Below are 23523 nucleotides of genomic sequence, written 5' to 3'. Positions count from 1 at the left end.
CCTTTATACAGGAAAAAATCACTGACCGGTAACCAAGGTTTACATTTAATTAACAAAAAGAGCCAAGAAAGTTTTTAAATGATTCTAAAAATTCACCTTGATTTTTATAACAAGCAAGATATGACATTGTGTTTGTATTTAATTGTACTCAACATTGTATTTATTTCAATTACATACTATCTGATCGCGAACGGTACAGTCCTACCAAAAATAAATCTATAATCGGATATGAATTGTTATCAATTTGAGTACTATAAAATACGACCAGAATAACATATCTAGTCATATGAAACAAAGTTTATTTTGAAAATCTTAGAATTTTATTAGTACGGTTTTTAGGTTGCCGTTTTAAAAACGGTTATCATTTTTGCTTACCGTGACACCCATAAAACTGTCAGCTCTTGCTTTATGATATAGTATCTGAAGATTTCTTATTTTAATAATGTATGCATAATGTGTTTAGGTACATCACTAAATTCGCTGACAGAAAATTTGTAGAGTTTAACAGCAAAAGACATGGAAAGACTTATAGGAGAAAAAAAAATATACATAGGATGGAAAAATCTTAATGAAAAAGGCGTATATGCTCTGATGCATCCTTCTAAAGGAGGTGAACAACATATTAAAGATATTAATATTGATGTGTCATTACACGAACTAGAGGAAATCTTTTGTAACGAGTACTTTCCAGATGGCATATGCCTAACAAGTAACATGCTTTTAAAAGACTATACTGTCTCAGTGGTAAACTATGCTGGGCATGTCTTGCCGGAGACCGTGTGTGGTGAGCCATTTTCTGTTGGGAGGTACTGCGATTCCAGAAAATGTACTCCAATTAGAATATATTTGCAGACTAAGAAGGTACTATTGCTAAATATTCATTTAACATAAAGTAGATAAAATTAACATACTAGATGATTTCATAACAATTTATGACTTTGCTATATGTCAAGATTTTCATGATTCAGATTCTAGTGCTTAAAAATGAGCATTTAAATTATTAAAAATGGTTGTCACTGTATAATCTAAAAAGGTTTGAATTATCAGAAAAACTTAAATTGTATGTCTTCTGATAAGCAGATAAACCTTTAATAATACTGAAAATGTCTTTATCTTCAAAAACAAACATGTAATATCATATACATGTACATGCATATTTTGCTCATTTGAACAGAAAATGATCAAGGTGATCTATAGTGATCTAATATTGAAATAATGTAGGTTTTTATGCTCACGGGCATATAGTAATTGAACTATTTGTCTGGACAAGTTTAACCTAAAACAGCAAGTTGTATTTTTCTGCAGTTCTACCTATACCAATGGCTTCATAATTTACACACTTACTAATCAGCACAAATTACAAAATCTGGACAAGTTGCATAACTATGGCGTCCATTTTGTTTCAAGTTATTGCCCTTTTCAGCACTTTGAAAATAAATGTGCATGGTTAACCTAAACTGGAATGGTAGATACGTTCTATCTATACTTATGGCTTCATAATTTCTACACTAACTAACAGAGTTCATGATATTGCCAAGTAATATAACTGTGCCATCCATTTCTCCCAGTAATTTCCCTTTTTAGCTCACCTGAGCACAAAGTGCTCAATGTGAGCTTTTGTGGTCACAATTTGTCCAACATCCATTGTGTGTTGTCAACTTTTTATACAAACAACTTCTCTGAAACCACTGGGCCAAATATGATAAATTTTCCTCTGATGTTCCTAGCATGAAGCTCTACTAAAATTGTTCAAATAGTTCTGCTCAATTAAACATCTGGGTCAGGAGGGCTAAAAATACATTTTTGAAATGAAATCTTTAAAGATTTTCTCCCGAAAGTGCAAGGCCTAGAGTTTAGATAATTATTTTGTATGTCACATCATCTGCTGAAACTCTACAAAAACTGTTCAAATTATAGCCCTGTGGTCAAAATTGGCCCGCCCCGGGAGTATTTCATTTTCATTTAAGGTAGACCATGGGTAATGCATTACCTCCACTTTGAAGAGTATTCAAATAGGCTAAAATGGCTTGCAAACTACATTGAAATTGAAGGGCGTGGGTTCAAACCCCAGAAGGGGCAACTTTTTTTTTCTTTCTTTTTCTCTTTTTAACATTATTTATGTATCTCTCAGATCCATTATGGAAGAAAAAAGGGTTTTATTTAAATTGTATAATTTTTGTAGGTATTTATTTGCTAAATAATGCCAAAATTTATAGTAAATATGATACCAGATATATTCAAAGTTTAATAAAATAAAAACTACACGGTAAAAGTATTTTATATTTTGCATGATCAACCAATATACCTTTAAGAAAATTTTGGCAAACTTTGAAAACAGCCCCTCATTATGGAAAATTTTAGGAATATTTTGAATAAGGCATTTTAGATAAGGAATTGGTAAAATTAGTGTTTAAAGTGGGTGGGGTAGGGTAACATTTTTATGCATATTAAGAACACATTGTTTAGAAATAAACATTTTGCTTGTGAAATTTGTTACCTGATTGTTATTTTTTGTTTCTTAGCAATTGGCAATAGAAAAACATTTTTTATAATGATAATATTACAGATTATTTAGAGTTTCCTTATTTCTGAAAATAGGCCCTTGTAATGGCAAAGTCTTAGTTTAGTAATATATCCATAACTCATAAACCACACGGTAAATTTTATTTAAATTTTGCATACAGGTGACCTTGAAGACATATAACTGTCCTATGTTGTCAATTTTACAGTTCCTTATGGTTCCCATTACCCATGGTCTACCTTAATACATATAGTAAAAACATAAAACAATCATCTTGTAAAAAAACTGAAAGACCTAGAGCTTAGATATTTGGCATGAAATATCTTCTAGTGGATGTCTACCAAGTTTGTTCAAATAAAAGCCCTAGGGTCAAAATTGGCCCCGCCCCAAGGGTCATTTAATTTCCTTTTATGTATATAGTAAACCTAAAAACTTTTTTTGAAAATCCAAAATCAATAGAGCTTAGATATTTTGTATGTCACATCATCTACTGAAACTCTACAAAAATTGTTCAAATTGTAGCCCTGGGGTCAATATTGGATCTGCTCCGGGGTCTTTGATTTTCATTATATACATAAAGTAAAAAATTAAGAAATCTAGAGCTTAGATATTTAACATCTTTAAGTGATTGTTTACCAAGTTTGATCAAATAGAAGCCCTGGGGTCTAATTTGGACCTGCCCTATGGGGTCATTGATTTTCCTTATATGTGAACATTTTTTGCAACTGTTATTTTCCCTTAGCAATAGCAACCAGTAATGTTTTTACACATGCACTATTTTAGATACAAATATGACCTTTGTGATATCAGTTCAAGAATAAGATTTTATATCTGCTTTTGTTAATAGTTTACAATATTACTTGTTACTTGTCATGAGAGTTCCTCTATTCAGGTGAGCGATTTCAGTGCCATGATTTTAAGGGCCATCATGGCCCTCTTGTTACCATTCCAGTAAGCAGAGCTTAATTCTCCACAGAAAGGAGGCAGAGTGAAATATGATGTGATTTCTTTTGACCCTTCTGTTGGGTTTAGGTAGGCGTCATTTGGGTAAAGGTCAAGGTCACCAATGTCAAAAATAGATTTTTACACTTTAACAGGTGTAACCATATTCTATTGACAGATGTATTTTATATTTGATACATCCATAGAATTGAGAAGTCTTCTTGCTTTGGATGGGGTAAGGGGTCAGTTTCGTCAAGGTCACCAGTTGGGTCAAGGTCACACTGTTGCCCATACAGCCATTATTTATTGGACGAAAGTCTTTCATATTTGGTATGAATATCTGACTTGCATGGTGTTCTTCCTTCCAAAATGTCATGTCTCTGTCAAATTATATAATTATGTTTACATTTTTTGGGGACCATTATCCGTTCTTAACTGAGTGAATGGATAAACATCTTTTTTTTTGAAAATCGTAACAGACAAGAATTGGAGCCTGGGGCATTTGTGTTTAGTTCTTGTTATAGTTATGTGAAAGCATTTAAAATAAGAAAATGCTGTGTTACAACTGTGGAAAATTACGCAAATCCTTCTATAAACTCTGGTTAGCAATCAAGAACAATTATTCTTCTCTCTTTATATTAATCTACCTTATTTCTACATCATTTCTAGAAACTCTGGTGGTCATTCAAGAGGAATTATGGCTCTCTTGTTAAATCAGTCTACCATATTTATACCTTTGAGTAATTTTACACATTGTTAATTTTATGTGGATTGCACTACATTGTAGTATGTTCTTTAAAATAATTAGAGTAATAAGCTCAGCCAGCAACATTGTCACCATAGATTTATTACATTCCAGGTATCAACAATAGCTGAAGGTGGTGGCTTGATATGTGGTTCCAATATTCCTACTTGAATAATGTTGAATCACCCTTAGGATATGTTGCCTGCTTTTTAAATTTGTCTTTTGACGTCTTATCTGTGATACGCAGGCTTCATAACCTCTGATCCCCTTTCAAAATTCCATTTTATTTAGTTCCGCCCATTGTTTTCTCGTTTAGGGCACACGTCTTTTATTATTTGGGGACCATACGCCGCTTTTCATGGAATGGCACGGAAGTGTCACATTGAAGGTTCCATGATAACCGCCGTATGAACATATCTGCGGATGTTTCTAAATTCAAAATTTTACTATTTCATGTTTAAATGTTGAATTCTGCTTAAGCCGGTGCTAGGGGGCGTGGACGGTAACTTGCACTTTCCAGTACCGTCCATGAACAGGCTCAATCAAACCGAGCCTGCAACATTTTCAATTTTGCCGTGTTGGGCTTTCTTTAGGGATTCTGTATTTATCTATTTGATAACTGAAGGAAGTGGCAAAGTAGGTGAAGGAAGTGGCTTAGTTAATGCAGACAGAAGCTTAGTTACTGAAAGAAGTGGCTTGGTTACTGAAGGAAGTGGCTTAGTAAATTCAGACAGGAGCTTAGTAACTGGAGGAAGTGGCTGGGTAACTGAAGGAAGTGGCTTAGTAAATGCAGGCAGGAGCTTAGTAACTGAAGGAAGTGGCTCGGTAACTGAAATATTTAATTGATGATATTAATTGAAACATTGAACTTAAAAACTAAAATAATAAGTTTAACCTTAAAATTAGAAAAATAGGCTCTTTGGTAATGTGTGGTGAAAATTGTTACTTACTGAAACAAATATAGATCTCTTGAGCACATCTAAGTATAAAGTATGAAAACAATATTTCTAAAACATTTTTGAGCATACTTTTATTTGAATGGTTCTGAGAAAGGAATGTACACTCTCAGATTTGCACACATGTTTTTGTTGATCTATTCTAAATTCATGTAGAAATATAAATTGAAATCCTGGCCATACTTTAAAGTATAGTGGAAAATATGAGGTGAACCTTCTAAAAAATATGAAATTGAAAACATTGAAAATTTTATTAAATGTTTCACTTGTTACCTACTTTATTTCTATTGAATTTTAGTCCACTGAGGTAAATGGCACTAATGGAATACATACTTTCCTAATATGTATGAATATTTTTAAAGGTGAAATACCACCTGTGAAAAGAGAACATGAATATTTAAAAAAAACTTTGGTACTTTTATTACATTTTATACCCCCATCAAGGGATTAATTGTACAAATGTTAAGCATGATAAGACTATGTAATACACAATAAAATAGAGAAATACAGAATCCCTAAAGAAAGCCCAACACGACATAATTGAAAATGTTGCAGGCTCGGTTTGATTGAGCCTGTTCATGAACGGTACTGGAAAGTGCAAGTTACCGTCCACGCCCCCTAGCACCGGCTTAAGCAGAATTCAACATTTAAACACAGAAATGGTGAAATTTTGAATTTAGAAACATCCGCAGATGTGTTCATACGGCGGTTATCATGGAACCTTCAATGTGACACAGTAGTGTCATTCCATGAAAAGCGGCGTATGGTCCCCAAGTAAAAGAATGCGTGTGAAAAGACCTAGACCCCTTACTCCATGGTCAAAAAAATAGAGAAAAGCAGAATCCCTAAAGAAAGCCCAACACGGCAAAATTGTAAAATGTTGCAGGCTCGGTTTGATTGAGCCTGTTCATGGACGGTACTGGAAAGTGCAAGGTACCGTCCACGCCCCCTAGCACCGGCTTAAGCAGAATTCAACACGAAAATGGTGAAATTTTGAATTTAGAAACATCCGCAGATGTGTTCATACGGCGGTTATCATGGAACCTTCAATGTGACACTTCCGTGCCATTCCATGAAAAGCGGCGTATGGTCCCCAAGTAATAAAAAGCGTGTGCCCTAAACGAGAAAACAATGGGCGGAACTAAATAAAATGGAATTTTGAAAGGGGATCAGAGGTTATGAAGCCTGCGTATCACAGATAAGACGTCAAAAGACAAATTTAAAAAGCAGGCAACATATCCTAAGGGTGATTCAACATTATTCAAGTAGGAATATTGGAACCACCCAACTAGAAAATGCTGAAAAGTTGAAACTAAAAATACTACAAGCACAACAAAAATGTCGTGCTGAACGATCTTCAAGGATCGAAAATATAACATCATTGATTAAATGTACGGGGAGACTTTTTACAGCCGCCACACGGCACAAATAACACGGATGTGATTATAAATAGATAAATACAGAATCCATAAAGAAGGCCCAACACGGCAAAATTGAAAATGTTGCAGGCTCGGTTTGATTGAGCCTGTTCATGGACAGTCCTAAAAAGTGCAAGTTACCGTCCACGCCCCCTAGCACCGGCTTAAGCAGAATTCAACATTTAAACATGAAATAGTAAAATTTTGAATTTAGAAACATCCGCAGATGTGTTCATACGGCGGTTATCATGGAACCTTCAATGTGACACTTCCGTGCCATTCCATGAAAAGCGGCGTATGGTCCCCAAGTAATATAAAGCGTGTGCCCTAAACGAGAAAACAATGGGCGGAACTAAATAAAATGGAATTTTGAAAGGGGAGTTCACACTTTAATACGTTAACACTGAGAAACAAATACACCTTAATATTGAATTCACCAATTAAGTGGTTTCGTTGCACTTATTCATTATCTCTCATGTACAGACTCAATCAAACCGAGTCTTCAATTCTTACGTAATTTTGTTGTGATTAATGCTTCCGAGGGATCACTTTGTTTCCAGAATTTCATACCACAAAGAAACTAGACATAACGATTTAAGTTAGACCATGCCATCAACATCTTTGACTTGAAATATATGCGAGAAAGAGATTAGTTCTGAAAATACACGTTGGTTCAAATGTTTCTAATTTTCACCAACGGACAAGGTAAATATAACAAACTTTACATTTAAGAACTGTTATAGATCTATTGGTAAACACAACACTTTTAAACACTTTGAAACACTGGAGATGGAGACACCTTGGAATTACCAAATTTAATTTATTTGGTTAATTTTGGGAACTTTACCTTACTGTGCCCATAGGTATTTTCCCAATAGAATTTATTTTCTTGTTGGTGAGTGACACACGGAATATGGTATTCCGAGTAAAATAACAATCGCTGTTTTTATATGAAAATTTCGTCAGATGTGACGTAATCAGCGATGACGTTCTAGGAATGTAATGGCGGACATAAACCAGGACACAACTCTTTTCTTGATTATGATCTAATAAAAGCTCTTCAAATGATTTTAGAGGTACACTTTTTGAAAATAACAGTTATATTATTGATATTTATCATTAATTTTAGTACCATTTAAGTATATAAGAATAACACACAATTATCTGCTGAAATAAACAGCGTAAATTCAAGACAAATCAAGTGTAAAATCACGTCAACTTTAAAGCATTAATTAGGGTGCACAGTAATATTTTCCTGACACAACATTATTATCATCACATATTACAAATAAACATCATGAAATTATGAACAATTACATAAAACTACTGTATTATATAGAGTTGATCCGGCTTACATCTACTTAATTACATCAATATCAATTCCTCTAAGGAAAAGTTACAAAGTGGATGGGGTAAGGAAAATATTTTTTTACATTAGGGTGCGAATGTTACAGTTAATAAGATATCAACATGTAGTTAAAAGGTGTATATACATGTATGTCACTTAAATCGTAACTTGAAAAAGGTATTTCTTTTAAGATTGTTTTAATATTTAATGATTGGATGAATTGTAAAGAAACTTAGTGGCATGAATGTCATGTTACATAATATCTAGGTCACCTAGTTTATTTAGACTAATATAAATGTATAAAGATATGGTACCTGATTTGGTACGCTTTTGTGTGTTTAGTTGGCTATAGCCACAACACGACAAAGCGCTAAATGGCGTGTTATCGTCTTGTCGTCCTGTCGCTAGCGACAACACGCCAAACAGGGCGTTATCGTGCATCACAATGTCGCCCTGTCGCTTGGCTTATAAGCCAATCCTTCAATTTGAAGCGAGCGAGAATAAGACATCACGACAACGCGCCGTTTGGTGTGCAGCCCTAGAGACAGGACAGCAAAGTGACAGCACGATAAAGTTCTGTTTGGCGCTTTGTCGTGTTGTCGCTAGCGCAAACGCGACACACAAAAGCGTATAAAATCATTCACCATATAAAGATATGCCTGAATCATTTTCTACTGTGGAACTTTATTGTGAATAGCATAAGTATTCAGCATGTGTCACAACCTTGTCCCCTTTCAAAATTCCATTTTATTTAGTTCCGCCCATTGTTTTCTCGTTTAGGGCACTCGCATTTTTTTTACTTGGGGACCATATGCCGCTTTTCATGGAATGGCACTACCGTGTCACATTGAAGGTTCCATGATAACCGCCATATGAACACATCTGCGGATGTTTCAAAATTCTAAATTTTACCATTTCATGTTAAATGTTGAATTCTGCTTAAGCCGGTGCTAGGGGGCGTGGACGGTAACTTGCACTTTCCAGTACCGTCCATGAACAGGCTCAATCAAACCGAGCCTGCAACATTTTCAATTTTGCCGTGTTGGGCTTTCTTTAGGGATTCTGTATTTATCTATTTTGTGGTCATAGTGGAAATCTGGATGTGCAAAAACTTGTGCTTAAAGTAAAAAAAAAGCCTTTGAAAATGCGTTTGAAATACAATTTGTATAGTAAACTAAAATGAAATGTTCATTAGGATCTGCAATGCCCAGAGCATGATTTTATACAGCATAATACTAAATTTTGTGCAATAATGGTTTTCTTAGTCCAATACTGGTTTAGTCAGTGCTGATACCTGTATGTTAGTTATTGCTATTCAATGTATTGGTACTATTATCTTAGATTTGCATACATTTTGTGTACTTGAATTTGAACATTTTATACTTGGAGATTTACTTCGGATGAAAGAAACACCAGATGATATAATAGAATGCCAAAATAATATTTTAATGCCATCTTATATCCTTTGTGTCAACACTGATACTTCTGTATGTTTTGTATCAAATAAGGTACATGATAGTATGTCAGTAAAAATACTTGAACCTAGTAATTTTGATCAAAGAGCCCGGTGGCTGGGATATAACTGTTAAGTGATTTCCATTTTTTTCTTTGATTTCTGATAAAAGTGAATTCCATTGATTTTCTATGAAGTATGGAGAACTGCAAATACCCTATATTTTTGTCATTCTAATTACATGTACATATTTACTTAGATGGTCACATGCCATGCATATACTCATATGCTTTTATCTAAAATAAAATTTACACACAAAGGGAATGGCATGCTGTCTGTCTGCTTGGGACTTTTATACCAATTTTCATCTATTTGCTCATATATTGGTGGTCAGTCCACCTAACAGGCTTTCAATGATAACCAATAATTTCAAGTTTCTTCTCAAGTGACCAGCTACTAAATGTACATGATTTCTAAATCAAATACCCTGTAGAATCAATTGTGAAAGATACATTTTGAATAGTGTGCAGATAATCAATCCCCCTAGATAACAAATACCATGCTTTCCCTTTTAAGTTTAAAATTAATAAAGTATTAAGCAGAAATATTCATCATGGTATCAGTTCAACAGTTTGACCAGCTAACATATAAACAAAGTCATCAATTTAGTATAAAGGGTATAAAGCTATATCTATATCTTTTCTAGATTTGAAAACAGTAAAATGACATTGAATTCATACCCTTGTGGTAATTTCTACAAAAAGCTGTAACAAAAAATGGCATTACTATTTATCACACATGGTTATTGCAAGTAAACCAGATTAAAACTTCCGGAACAAAATATGCTACTACTATTTTAGTTGGTCTAACAATTACTTGGCACAGTCACACATATTCCACTCTCTTTTAACAAAATGTAACTGGTACTGAAAATTTTCTTTCATTCTATATAATTATTACTATTCTAATCACGATACAAAATTATTTTGCAATCCAAACACATCAAATATATAGAGGATATATGTTTGTTTGTGTGTAAGATGAAATTTTATTTCATCGAGTGGGCTTTAAAAACAGTATTCTCACGAGTGGCGTAGCCACGAGTGAGAATACTGTTTTTAAAGTTCACGAGATGAAATAAAATTACATCTTACACATCAAACAAACAAATTTTCTTTTTATTTTATGCTTAAAGTTAAAACGAAATTTTCTTAATATTTACGTTAATATTAAAATCTGTTTCCCAATTTAGAGCCTCAAAAAAGTCGAATTTCTCATTAAATACAAGAAGTCATGGGCTGAAAAATAAGTTCCACAATCAACGTTAAATGGTGGTGATAGTATTCATTTTATTAAAAAAATATGTCTGATCGCATGTTTAAATAATAAAAACAAACCATTCTAGTAGGAGAAAAAGTCCAACCATCCATCCATATTTCTGTTACTGACTGCGAATTTATATTAGACCTGGCTATGTTAAATGTAAGCGGCCGCCATTTTTAAAGTCGTGTATTTCACTGGAGGAAAATAATTGTGTTTGATTCAGAGGGATATCAATTGGATTTGTTAGTCATACACCTTTTTAAAAGAAAGAAAACTTATTTGAGGATTGTAACAGACAATAAATAAGTGTTGACAGATGTGTAAACATTCAAAAAAAGTGGATAGGAAATTGGAAAACTTGGAAGCCTTACGAACGCTGGGTTGTTTACATATTCTTCGACTGAAAGCTGCGGCATTGCTTTTCAAGTTATCATAAAGCATACGGCAGTTTTTGCTCGTAGGATACTTAAATATTCCCAAATGTCATCAAGAGCAGTTTTGCAAGAGGAAGGAATGTATTTTTCAGACTGTAAAAATGAAACAAAAAATTAAAGAGACGATATTTGGTAATTGGTAATTTGAATGAATAGAAGTAACTTACTGTAAGTTTTCTTCTTTTTATTACTTTTGACATATAAGTTATTTATCAATTTCAGCTTTGCTTTTTTTTAAACAGCCTGACATTGACGGAATAGTCAGAAAAATAAAATTGAGGTACCACATGGGGAAAATCTTAAAACAGTAGTTTCGTCATTGAAAAGTGTGAAATTATATTTTGATAATTTTCACTGTGAAATTATCAAATATAATTTTCACGGATAAATCAGTAATCCACTGAAAAGCATAAAATAAATAGCTTTATACACTTAAGTGATCATTACTAGACATAACCATTACTAGACGATAGATCTACATTCAATTTAATTTAAATTATGTGCTAGGCTAGATATATGTTATCTATGTCTCTGGCCATGGTCAACGTAAGACTTCTAATAGCTTTTGTTTTTGGTTGATATACCTTTTATCATTCTAAAGCAAAAGGACATACATGTCCATTTGTTATAATGTTTACAACAAGAAAATGCTAGTGAAGGAGTGTTTTTGCCGGAAATAGGGGAACTTATATATGTTCCAGGAAAATATATTGATATACTGCAGTACAGTTGTTTAGGCGTAGCGGATTTAAGGGTACAGCGGATAGTTTGTCAGATAAATTGCTCTTTTTTATCAACAGTTTGTCTATAAATATTATAAACAATTAAACCAATTGAAAGAGTGGAATTTTCTCCATCTACAGTTAATTTTGTTTTGTATTCTTTTTGTATTCATTTCTTTGTAAGTGTTTATTTACTCTAACCAGAACTTCTGTTATCTAGAATTTACACATTATTGTGTTTTCCAGCCGTTGAAAAATATAAACAAACAAGATATTGGTCAACAGCAGGTAAAGCAATAATATATTGACTTGTTTTGGGGCATGAATAATTTTTTCATCATTTCTAACAAACATTTGCCTATAGAACATAAAAATGATCAGCAAATGTTTTTGTCGTTAATGAATTTTACATGTCTATCTAGTGGGGGCATGGTCTCAAAATGTACTTAACAACTCAAATTGCTTTCACGGGTTGATTGAAACCTAAAGTTTCCATTATTAAAATTAAAATCTAGATCTACCATATTGTTTTCCTTTATTTTAAAATTCCTAGAATTGTTGTAAAATTTCATGAAATATTTAAGAGGCTATTGAATTGCCTCGTTTTACAAGTACAAAAGTTCTCAGGGCTACTTGCAAAATGCAAAACTTTTCATTTCAATTACCCACAGTGGGCATGTTTTCAGGGCAATGTTCTTTATGAATTTCATATTTAGCCTGTTTTCCTCATTGATCTCCATCTACCTATCCCGTACGCCCCAAATCTATCTGTTACTAACCAAATTATATGCAATAAACAAAGATAAACAAAGATATAAAAATCACAGGGTTTTAAGGGTATAGTCTTTTGTCTGCTGAAAGGTCATATCTTTATTGTCCCCCGCCTTTTCGAAGAAAAAAGGGGGATATAGTAATAGGCTCCGTCCGTCTGTCCGTCCGTCCGTCCGTCACACTTTCGTGTCCGGTCCATAACTTTGTCATTTATCAAAGGAATCTGAAATAACTTGGCACAAATGTTTGTTATAATAAGACGATGTGTCATGCGCAACAACCAGACCCCTACCTCCAAGGTCAAGGTCGCACTTGCTCATTCAAGGTCAACATTGTCTATTTGATGGTATATGTCGTGTCCGGTCCATAACTTTCTTATCTTTGAAGGGATTTTGTAAATACTTGCCACAATTGTTCACAATAATGAGACGATGTGTCATGCGCAACAACCCGTCACCTACCTCCAAGGTCAAGGTCACACTTGGAGGTCAAAGATTAACATAGTCTATTACAGGGTATATTTTGTGTCCGGTCCATAACTTTTTCATTTATCAAAGGAATCTGAAATAACTTGGCACAAATGTTTGTTATAATAAGACGATGTGTCATGCGCAACAACCAGACCCCTACCTCCAGGGTCAAGGTCGCACTTGCTCATTCAAGGTCAACATTGTCTATTTGATGGTATATGTCGTGTCCGGTCCATAACTTTCTTATCTTTGAAGGGATTTTGTAAATACTTGCCACAATTGTTCACAATAATGAGACAATGTGTCATGCGCAACAACCGGTCACCTACCTCCAAGGTCAAGGTCACACTTGGAGGTCAAAGATTAACATAGTCTATTACAGGGTATATTTTGTGTCCGGTCCATAACTTTTTCATTTATCAAAGGAATCTGAAATAACTTGGCACAAATGTTTGTTATAATAAGTCAATGTGTCAAACCCAACAACCAGACCCCTACCTCCAGGGTCAAGGTCGCACTTGCTCATTCAAGGTCAACATTGTCTATTTGATGGTATATGTTGTGTCCTGTCCATAACTTTCTTATCTTTGAAGGGATTTTGTAAATACTTGCTACAATTGTTCACAATAATAAGAAGATGTGTCATGTGCAACAACCGGTCACCTACCTCCAAGGTCAAGGTCACACTTGGAGGTCAAAGATTAACATAGTCTATTACAGGGTATATTTTGTGTCCAGTGCATAACTTTTTTATAGATCAAAGGATTTTGTAAATACTTGCCACAAATAGTCACTATAATAAGACAATGTGCCATGCGCAACATCTGCATCCCTACCTACCAAGTTCAAGGTCACACTTAGAGGTCAAAATATAACATATTCTGTTTTAGGGTATATTTTGTACTTCTTCAGGATTTTGAAATAACTAGGCACAAATAGTCACAATAATAAGACAATATGTCAGGTACAACACCTGCACCCCTACCTCCAAGGTCAAGGTCACACTTAAAGGTCAAATGTTAACAGAGTCTGTTATATGGTTTATTTTGACTCCCGTCTATAACTTCTTTATAGATCAAGGGATTTTGAAAGTACTTGGCACAAATAGTCACAATGATAAGATGATATGTCATGCATAACACATGTGTCCCTACCTCCAAGGTCAAGGTCACACGTAGAGGTCAAACATTTACATACTCTGTAATAGGGTATATTTTTTGTCCAGTCCATGACCTGGGATTTTAAAAATACTTTGCACAAATAATCACAATAATAAGATGATATGTCAGACGCAAAACATGGGTCCCTACCTCCAAGGTCACACTTAGAGGTTAAAGATTGACATAGTCTGTTCTAGGGTATATTTTGTGTCCGATCTATAACTTCTACATAGTTCAAGGGATTTTGAAAATACTTGGCACAAATAGTAATATTAATTAGATGATATGTCATGCACAATACCTGCACCCCTACCTCCAAGGTCAAGGTCACACTAAGAGGTCAAAGGTTAACATGATAGAATTTTACATTCCGTGTTTCATTTTACTAGTATTTCTTTAATAAATTCATTTTTGCTTTTGCAGATATAGCATTGATTATAATTTTGGAATGAAAGTCCTGACATCCATACCTCAATCTTTTGAAATAGCACAATTTTATGCTTCATATAAAACTTCCCCGAGGCGGGGGACGCTGGTAACTCTGTTACAAATTCTTGTTAAAAAGGATATAAGCACAATTTATCTACTTAGCCATCCTATAATTCCTAAACAACTGTACGCCCATGTCAACCCAAAGCACAGATACTTGGGGTTGTGTGCGTGGCTCCCCTTCTTGATCTGCACTTGTTTACACCATGTCTATTTTTATTTTGCAAACCGTACGTCAAAATATTTTTGCATATTATTACGACCTGGTCACATGTCTTGAACATAAAACTTGTTTTCCGCTATTTTAACAACGTTTAAAAAAAAGTCCCTAAAATATCATAATTTCATAAAGCTTTCCATGTGAGACGACTGGAATGAGTTTCGGCACTGTTATGCGCTTTCATTTATGCCGAGAACCAAAATCCCCGCAGCGGTTACTTACCCTAATCAGTACAAAACAAAAACAAAATCAAGAAGACTGACGGAAAGGGCCAAGTAGTTGCGATTGAATTTCTTTTTCCCAGTGATTTTTCTGCTGTAATTTACGGGAAACATTCCAGTCGTCATGAATTTGTAAAGAAGCATAGTATAGTGTCGAATTTCCCAAACTAATGCAGTGTTTACTTTGCCGATATCACTTTTCTGACATTTCCTACTAAAGATAATTTATGATAAGTACGTAACCATACATTAAGTATCATTTCTGCACAAAAAGCCTCAGAAAGATTATTGAATGGTCTCTAAGCATGAGCCTTATCTAAGAATGTAAACACGCTTGTGATATGTTTCGTAAAATGTGAAATAATCTTGTCATATTTTTAAAGCAGAACATAAAAATTAAGTCCAGGCAAAATGTTTTAACTCTTTTATAAATCTGTTTATCGTTTAAATGTGTGAATTAATACATCATAACGTACTTGGGAGTCTGTTTTGAATTAAATAATACAGAGAAAACAATTGAATAGGGATTATGACAAGATAGCATTACTTTACAAACATAACTAGCATATCAGGGGAACTTTAATCAGCAATCGAACTCTTAACGTAATCATTTCTTGAAACGTGCTTTGTCACAACTAGCTCTTTTAAACTCTTGTGCACTGTTATTTAAACATTTTAACAAGAAGTATCTTAAACCTGACTACTCGGCCGAGGCAATATATTTTTCGGATTTTTGTATTCATGAAGAAATGTTAGAACTGACTGTTTCTATTATGGCGTAAACATGACAGTTATTACTTTTACAAATTGAAAGTTGTTATTGCAAACAGTTATGCAGGGTTTTCGGTAGAGTTATTTCGGCAAAATGTACTACAAGTTGATGTATTGGGCAGTATTGTGTATTGGGATGTGCCCCTTCTACGTGATAGAAGAGATATGCTGGCCTAGTACCACAGAATCTAGCTTTGTATTCTTGATCGCATATAAATAGGCAATTAGAGGAATATATAAATGAATAGCATGATAGGCGTATATGCAAATGCGCTCACATTACTGTTATAAATGTTATTTATCGAAGTATTTTATACTTACGTGCCCTTTGTCTCACTTTTTTTGTCAATGACCCGTATCAAAGTATCAAAATTATTGTGATGACTACATTCACCTTATGTTACAAAAATAATATCAAACCAACATGTCATCTTATGTAAGTTCTGAACTTTGTTTATCGTTTTTTTTTATATCTAATTCAAATCTATTTACTCGTACTGTTCTTTTCTTGCTATTTGCTTTACTAAACGGGCTAGCTGCTTAAAAAAGTTTCATTCTTATATTGTGGTTTCGTCTTCAAATCTCAAGCCACAAAACCATCATTATCAGACCAGTCAAAATAAAAATTATTATGGGTTGGGATTGATAGATTTACCGAATTATGTAGCTCTTTTGTAGGATTACATCGATCAATGTCAACGTATTTCCTTCAACAAGAAAGACAATACAATTTGTTCAAAATGATTGATTTTCTCTGTTAGATTTAAGACAATGTATTCTCACAATTAAATGGCTAGACAACTGATTCACACATATTAAACTAGATAGGCAATAAGCGAAGTATTGTATGTGTATGTTTATGGTATCGTATTGTTGCCCTTATTCTATTTAGGTTGTTCCCTTTTCATAGTCGATTGTATTTAGTTCTGCGCATTGTTTTATTTTGTGGTTATTGGCGTCCGCGCCGAAGCGCGGCCCTCTTATGGAATGAAATCAGATTTTGTGAAAGGGCGACAGCAACTTCTCGAGCCTTTTAGTCGGTCATAATAAAAGCCGAAAATTCCGATCGGTATGAGGGTGCTTGATTATTAATTAAGAATGAAATGTCGCGATATGTTACAATGAATTTTCGCAATGCAAACATTTTCAAATGAAATAACCTTTTCCGTCAATAAATCGCGCTCTTCGGGGTTTTTTATTTATCATTTTGTAGTACACAGTCGGTTATCATGGTATGTTATTGTTGTACATGTATCCTAGAATGATCAGTTGATGACCAAAATATTCCAAAAACCTATTTATAGATATATCTATTTATCACTCCTATCGGTAAATGCCGGTCTCTCCCGGTCTATTTTGACCAGGATTTACTAGTGACCGGCGAATAGTACCACACGTTTATTGTCCGGTCTCTCCCGGTTTTGGAGTAGATGTTTGATATCGTTACAATTAGAAAAAAAAACAATAGCATGTTTCATTTTATCTATATGAGATAAAAACAATAAATATGTACACGGATTTATATGTAATATAAATCCGTGATATGTACAATAATTGAGAAAAAGGTACATTTTTATGGTATTAAAATGACATTATCATCTTTGAAACATTTTATTTAATTTGTTATCCGTGTTTAGTAAAGATGCCGAGGAATTATTCAAAGTTACAAATTAGATTTTATGAATTATTCAATTGATTGATAATTTAAAAAAATGATAAAGAAAAATACAATGTACATGTACATGGTTTAAGAATAAACAATATTATATATTGAAAGATAAACCATAATTTACTGACTTTTTCCAGTTAAGCTTTGACTTATAATCGTCGGTCAATATGACAATTGAATTTTTAAAATTTATTTTACAATTTTAATAAAAAAAAAGAGTAGTAAAAACTCAGTATTAAAATAGCACATAAAACACAAAAAAGAATAAAAGAAAACAATATTCATAAAATTTGTATTTTTTTTTAATTAAAATTAATAGATATTACAATTATTGTATAATAAACAATTATGCTCAACATGATCAACATGGTAATATAACCAGTGTCATATTTTTACTAACTTAAAGTGTGAACAGATAAGGGGTCTTCGCTAATAGCGATAACATAATAAGGGACAATTACAAATGTGTGGTACGTGTTGATCATGCGTTACACATATGGATTATAAATGATTGCATACATGTATATCCGTTGCTATTAATAACCACGATCATAAAGAAATAACAAGTAATATTCTAATCTCTAGCATGCCAATCAAAGTTCATAATGAACAATGTCTTTTGTCCGCTCATTCATAAGTGATATACAGTTCTGGTAGTTTATAAGAATATCTTGTCATCATATGTGTACTAGTTCATCTTCACTTGCTGCATTTTTTGCTTGGACGCCCTTTGATGCTTTGCATCAATGCTTTTCTTGTACATTATTTTAGGGAATACGCATTTTTACTTAGGGAACATACGCCGCTTTTTCGTTGAATGGCAGACCTTTTCACATAAGTGTATCCGTGGTTGCCGTCTTATGTAACAGTTTCAAATGTTTTTAAAATAACTATTTATGTTTCTATATTCAAATATTCACCATTTTCATGTGTTAATGTTGAATTCTGCTTGCAAATTTAGTACCGTCTATGAACAGCTTTAATAATACTTGCTGCTTTTGGACTTTGTTTGGGTTTTTGTTTGTTTATTCTATTGCTTAAAGATTTTATTTGTTTATTCTATTGCTTAAAATTACAAAGTTCAGTTGACTGTAATGGGGTCTGTAAAAGGGTCTTTGCATCTCTACAACTCCTGCACTACAAAGTTACTTAAGCATTTAGGAGTTTACATGCTTTGAATTACAAACATTCCTCCATCATACCATTTGAAAGGGCATATTAATCAGTCATTTATTTGTTAATCTTTGATTTCCTTGTCGGTTACTATTATTTCTTCTTTTGTATCATTTTAGTGAGAAGCCTGTCCGTGCTCTGCCTTGCACCCTGTCCTGTTTTTGTTTGGGTCCTTCTGGGCTCATTGCCAGTGCTTCTTGTTGCTAGATCGTGTGGGGGTTGCGTTCATTGTACACCGCCTTTCCTTGTTGATCTTGTTTATCATATTTAACGAACTTCGATACCAATATACAGAAAAATACGATACAGAAATAAAACAGCATAGAGCTTGGTCAGACTGCACGAAAGCAGATGTGCAGGATTGCTTGGCACTTCACTGGTAAGCTCGGTTCAAGCAGGAATATTGTTGGTACATTTCTGTTTCAGAGCTCACTAGTGTAAAGGTGGCTGTGATTCAATGCTGATTGTAGGAAAATGACATGTTAAGTGCAACTCATAGAAATGAATTTATTCTTAAATAATACCATAAAAACAGATACTTCATGTACAGACTCAATTACATCGAGTCTGCAGGTTTCACGTAATTTTCTTGTGATTAATGCTTTCGAGGGATCACATTTTGTCCAGATTTTTATACTTCACGGCAGCATGTGGCAACTGTAAAAGGTTGCCCTGTACTTCACTTCAATGTTGTTATATTTTTCTGGTCCTTCGGGAACATTATTCTAACACATTTAAGTATTGTAAATTAATTACCGCTCAAGTCGGTGCTATTTGGGGGGGGGGGGCGTGAGGGATGTTTCACTTTTTCACTATCCCACATGTACAAACTAAATCAAAACGAGAAAATAACTCCATCATTATTATCTTTTTATTTAGCAACAATGATTTAATTTGTGTCAGCAATGACGTTACGATAACTCGGTTTTCAATTTGCTCTATGCGAAATACTACTTATCATTGTAAAACTACCTATTACATTGTATTATTCTGAAGGTACAATTTTTGTGGAAAAACTAAAGGTATTACTAAACTTAAATGACTGGCTTATCACAGAACATTTAAACAAACTTAATTATCTACATGTATTTTAATCTGAATGTAAATTTAATGAGTGCAATTGCAAGTTGGACCTTCATTTATTAGAGACATATTCAAAGAAATGATCATGTCCTATTATTTCGAAAGTAAAAGGAATTTAAATAAAAACAAAACCAGCAAACAAACAAAACCAAAAAACAAAAAAATAGGAAAGAAAGAAGTATATACTATCATAGTCATGCTGACATGTTTTGTGACAAGAGCCATCGTCCAAATATTGACATTTGCATAGATTTTCGCAGTCTTTAAATAAAGCTAACTTGTATGTTTTCACCATAAACTGTTAACTTTTTACATTATTCAACAAATGACATTATAAAAGGTATCTGCCTGCAAATTTAATAAATAAATAATAAAACACACAGATTTGATCACATTTTATCCTAATGGTAAATTATATTTTTCAAAAGCATCATTTTTGTAACTGCAAAATTAATTATACGTATGTCGTTTTGTAAAAAAAAATGGCTTCCGTTCGTGTCAATAACACTTATTCTTAGTGCAGAATAAAATCAGAATGAACATTATTTGCATGAAATATCCCTGCTTTTTTCATCGACGTGCACTTATTTTGAGCATATTACCACACACAATAGTAACATGTTAGTAAAGATAACTGCAAAAATGGTCTTTTATCACGAACTTTGCCAATAATGACCCAATAAGTTTTCGTTAAATGTGAGTCGTAATTATATGGTATAAAATCTCAATTTATGGTCATTTTGATAGATTGCATATAAAATGTCTCTGTAAAAATAATATTTAAATATCTTATCAGTAGATAATGGATAAGCTTGATAAAACTTGATATTTTAAATGCAATAAAATTTTAAGTATGAAACGAAATATAACACACGAATCATGTTAGAAACAAAATTCATTTAAATCCATGCCACCTGCATTGATCAAAGATAAAATGAGTTTTAACATATTGACATCAATATCTACTTGTGTTATACGTTATACATTTACGATCATACAAGTATGCAGTTATGGTAGTTAAGGGACAATGTTAATGATAATCCGTTGACCACAATACAAAATATATTGAATAAAACTTCTTCTGAAACGTCATCTGGTTTAGATATGATACATCTGATATACAGTTCTAAATGTTAACAAATGCAATAAAAGTGAGCTTTCCTAACTTTGGATTTTAATTCAATAAAATAAACTTTTAAATCAACACATTCAATTTTAATGCTCCTTTATCAAATGACAGATTCTCTTTCGTGTCAATAAAAATTCTGCTTTGTATAAAATGAAGATTAAATAGAGTTTTGCAATTAAAGGTTTCCACAAAGTGAACTTAAGAAGAGCAGACAACCACAAACACAAAATAACACACACAGTAGATTTATTTCTGTATGGTTTGTCGTAAGAAAGTTTTCTCTTATCACGAGCTTTGTTAACAAGTTCCTGTAAGGTTTGAACTAAATTAAGCCAGTAAATCATAATAGAAATGAACCATTAATTTATTTTGCCGAATCTCTATAAGGAAAACATCCCATTAGTAGTAACACGTTTAGATCAGATATTACTTTTAATTTTCAGTATTTTAAATTGAACTTGCACGTCATCGATTAAACTAACAGTACAAATAATTATTGTATGTACTATTGCTTTGTCACCACGAATCAACGCATATTAAGTAAAGATGAGTTTCAGCCATGTCTATAAGTTTGATTGCCGAATAATTAACATAAGTTTGGGTGCTTAATTATAATGAACTTAATGTTAGTGCGTGTGTATGATATACTATTATAGAAACTAACTTTTATTCAGTCAAAAAATGCATGTTCAATTGATTCGTCAATGCATATAAAATTGAGCAATGATCTCAAAGAGGGCAGTTTGCTTCCTTTTAAAGCTATAAGGATTTTTCAAAAAACAATCTTTTTCAAAGAAAAAACAGTAAATTTAAGATCTCAAAAAGTTTAGAACTCCATTATTTTTGCATTTAGCAAATCAGGTAAGTAACCATGCAGAAATAAGGTTAATGAACACTCAATTCCTTACAATATCACAAATAATTGAACGATATTTGATTTGACAGATTTTTATACTTCACAACAGCAGGTGTGAAGTGCTGGGTGCCAGCTGTAAAAAGTAGCCCCGTACTTCACTTCAGTGTTGTTATATTTTTCTGGTCCTTCGGGATCACTGATACCAGCACTATTAAGTGCTGAGAATTGAGTACCGCTCAAGCCGGTGCTAGGGCGCATGAGAGATGTTGTTACAGTACCTATTCATTACCCCTCATGTACAGACTCAATCAAACCGAGCTGCAATTTTCGCGTAATTTTGTAATGATCAATGCTTCCTATGGATCACTTTGTTTCAAGATTTTGATACGTCACAACAGCAGGTGTCAAGTGCTGTGTGGCAGCTGTAAAAAGTTTCCCCGTACTTCACTTCAGTGTTATTATACTTTTCTGGTCCTTCGTGGTCATTGATGCCAGCACTATTAAGTGTTGAGAATTGAGTACCGCTAACGCCGGTGCTAGCCGGGGCGTGAAAGATGTTGCACGTAGTCATTATCCCTCATGTACAGACTCAATCAAACCGAGTCTGCAATTTTCACGTAATTTTGGTTTGAGTAATGCTTCCGAGAGGTCACTTTGTTTCAAGATTTTTATACATCACGACAGCAGGTGTCGAGTGCCGTGTGGCAGCTGTAAAAGTTGCCCCGTACTTTACTTCAGTGTTGTTATATTTCTCTAGTCCTTCGAGATCACTGATGCCAGTACTATTAAGTGTTGAGAATTGAGTACCACTCAAGTCGGTGCTAGGGGGCGTGAGAGTGGTTGCACGTATTCATTATCCCTCATGCACAGACTCAATCAAACCGAGTTTGCAATTTTCACGTAATTTTGGTTTAATTAATGCTTCCGAGAGATCACTTTGCTTCCAGATTTTTATACTCCACAACAGCAGGTGTCAAGTGCCGTGTGGCAGCTGTTAAAAGTTGCCCCATACTTCACTTCAGTGTTGTTATATTTTTCTGGTCCTTCGGGTTGAGAATTGAGTACCGCTCAAGCCGGTGCTAGCCGGGGTGTGAGAGATGTTGCACCTGTTCATTATCCCTCATGTACAGACTCAATCAAACCGAATTTTCACGTAATTTGTTGTGATTAATGCTTCCGAGGGATCACTTTGTTAACAAGTATCAGCTTTTCATTACCATATGATTTGCCAGAGGCGCCAATTATGTCGGACACTGAGAATAAAAATTATTGTCGTTAAGAAATAGCAATCTGCACAGATACTCTAAAACAATTAAATGTTATAAATGATAATATCTGAACGCTCTAATTTTGAATACTATGCACTATATTTTTTCAACATTCTTTTTATAACTATTCTTCTGAATAGTACATTAGTTGTAGCGTAAATGTACTTTATGCTTCTATAAAAAAATCTACCACTTATGTAGTAATAAAAAGCCACTGAATTAAATATTCTTTACACAAAGTATGATAAATAAGATCAACAAGAAAAGGCAGCGTTTAATGAACGCAATTTCATGCATAAATGTGTCACTTATTTAATAGAATTGAAAGATAAGTAACACAAAATTACGTTATACTTACAAACATAAATTTGTAAAAATTCA

At 33.5% G+C, this 23523-nt stretch overlaps 1 pseudogene; it reads left to right on the top strand.

The window, feature by feature from the left end:
• The first annotated feature begins 516 nt into the window (after positions 1-516).
• The window catches only part of LOC132722254 (uncharacterized), a 37164-nt pseudogene continuing 14157 nt past the window's right edge, over positions 517-23523 (top strand).

The sequence above is a fragment of the Ruditapes philippinarum genome, unplaced genomic scaffold, assembly GCF_026571515.1.
Source record: "Ruditapes philippinarum isolate M1 unplaced genomic scaffold, ASM2657151v2 ctg620_1_1_1_1, whole genome shotgun sequence".
NCBI lineage: Eukaryota > Metazoa > Mollusca > Bivalvia > Venerida > Veneridae > Ruditapes > Ruditapes philippinarum.
The sequence above is the reverse complement of the archived record's forward strand: the minus strand, read 5'-3'. Positions and strand labels throughout refer to the sequence as shown.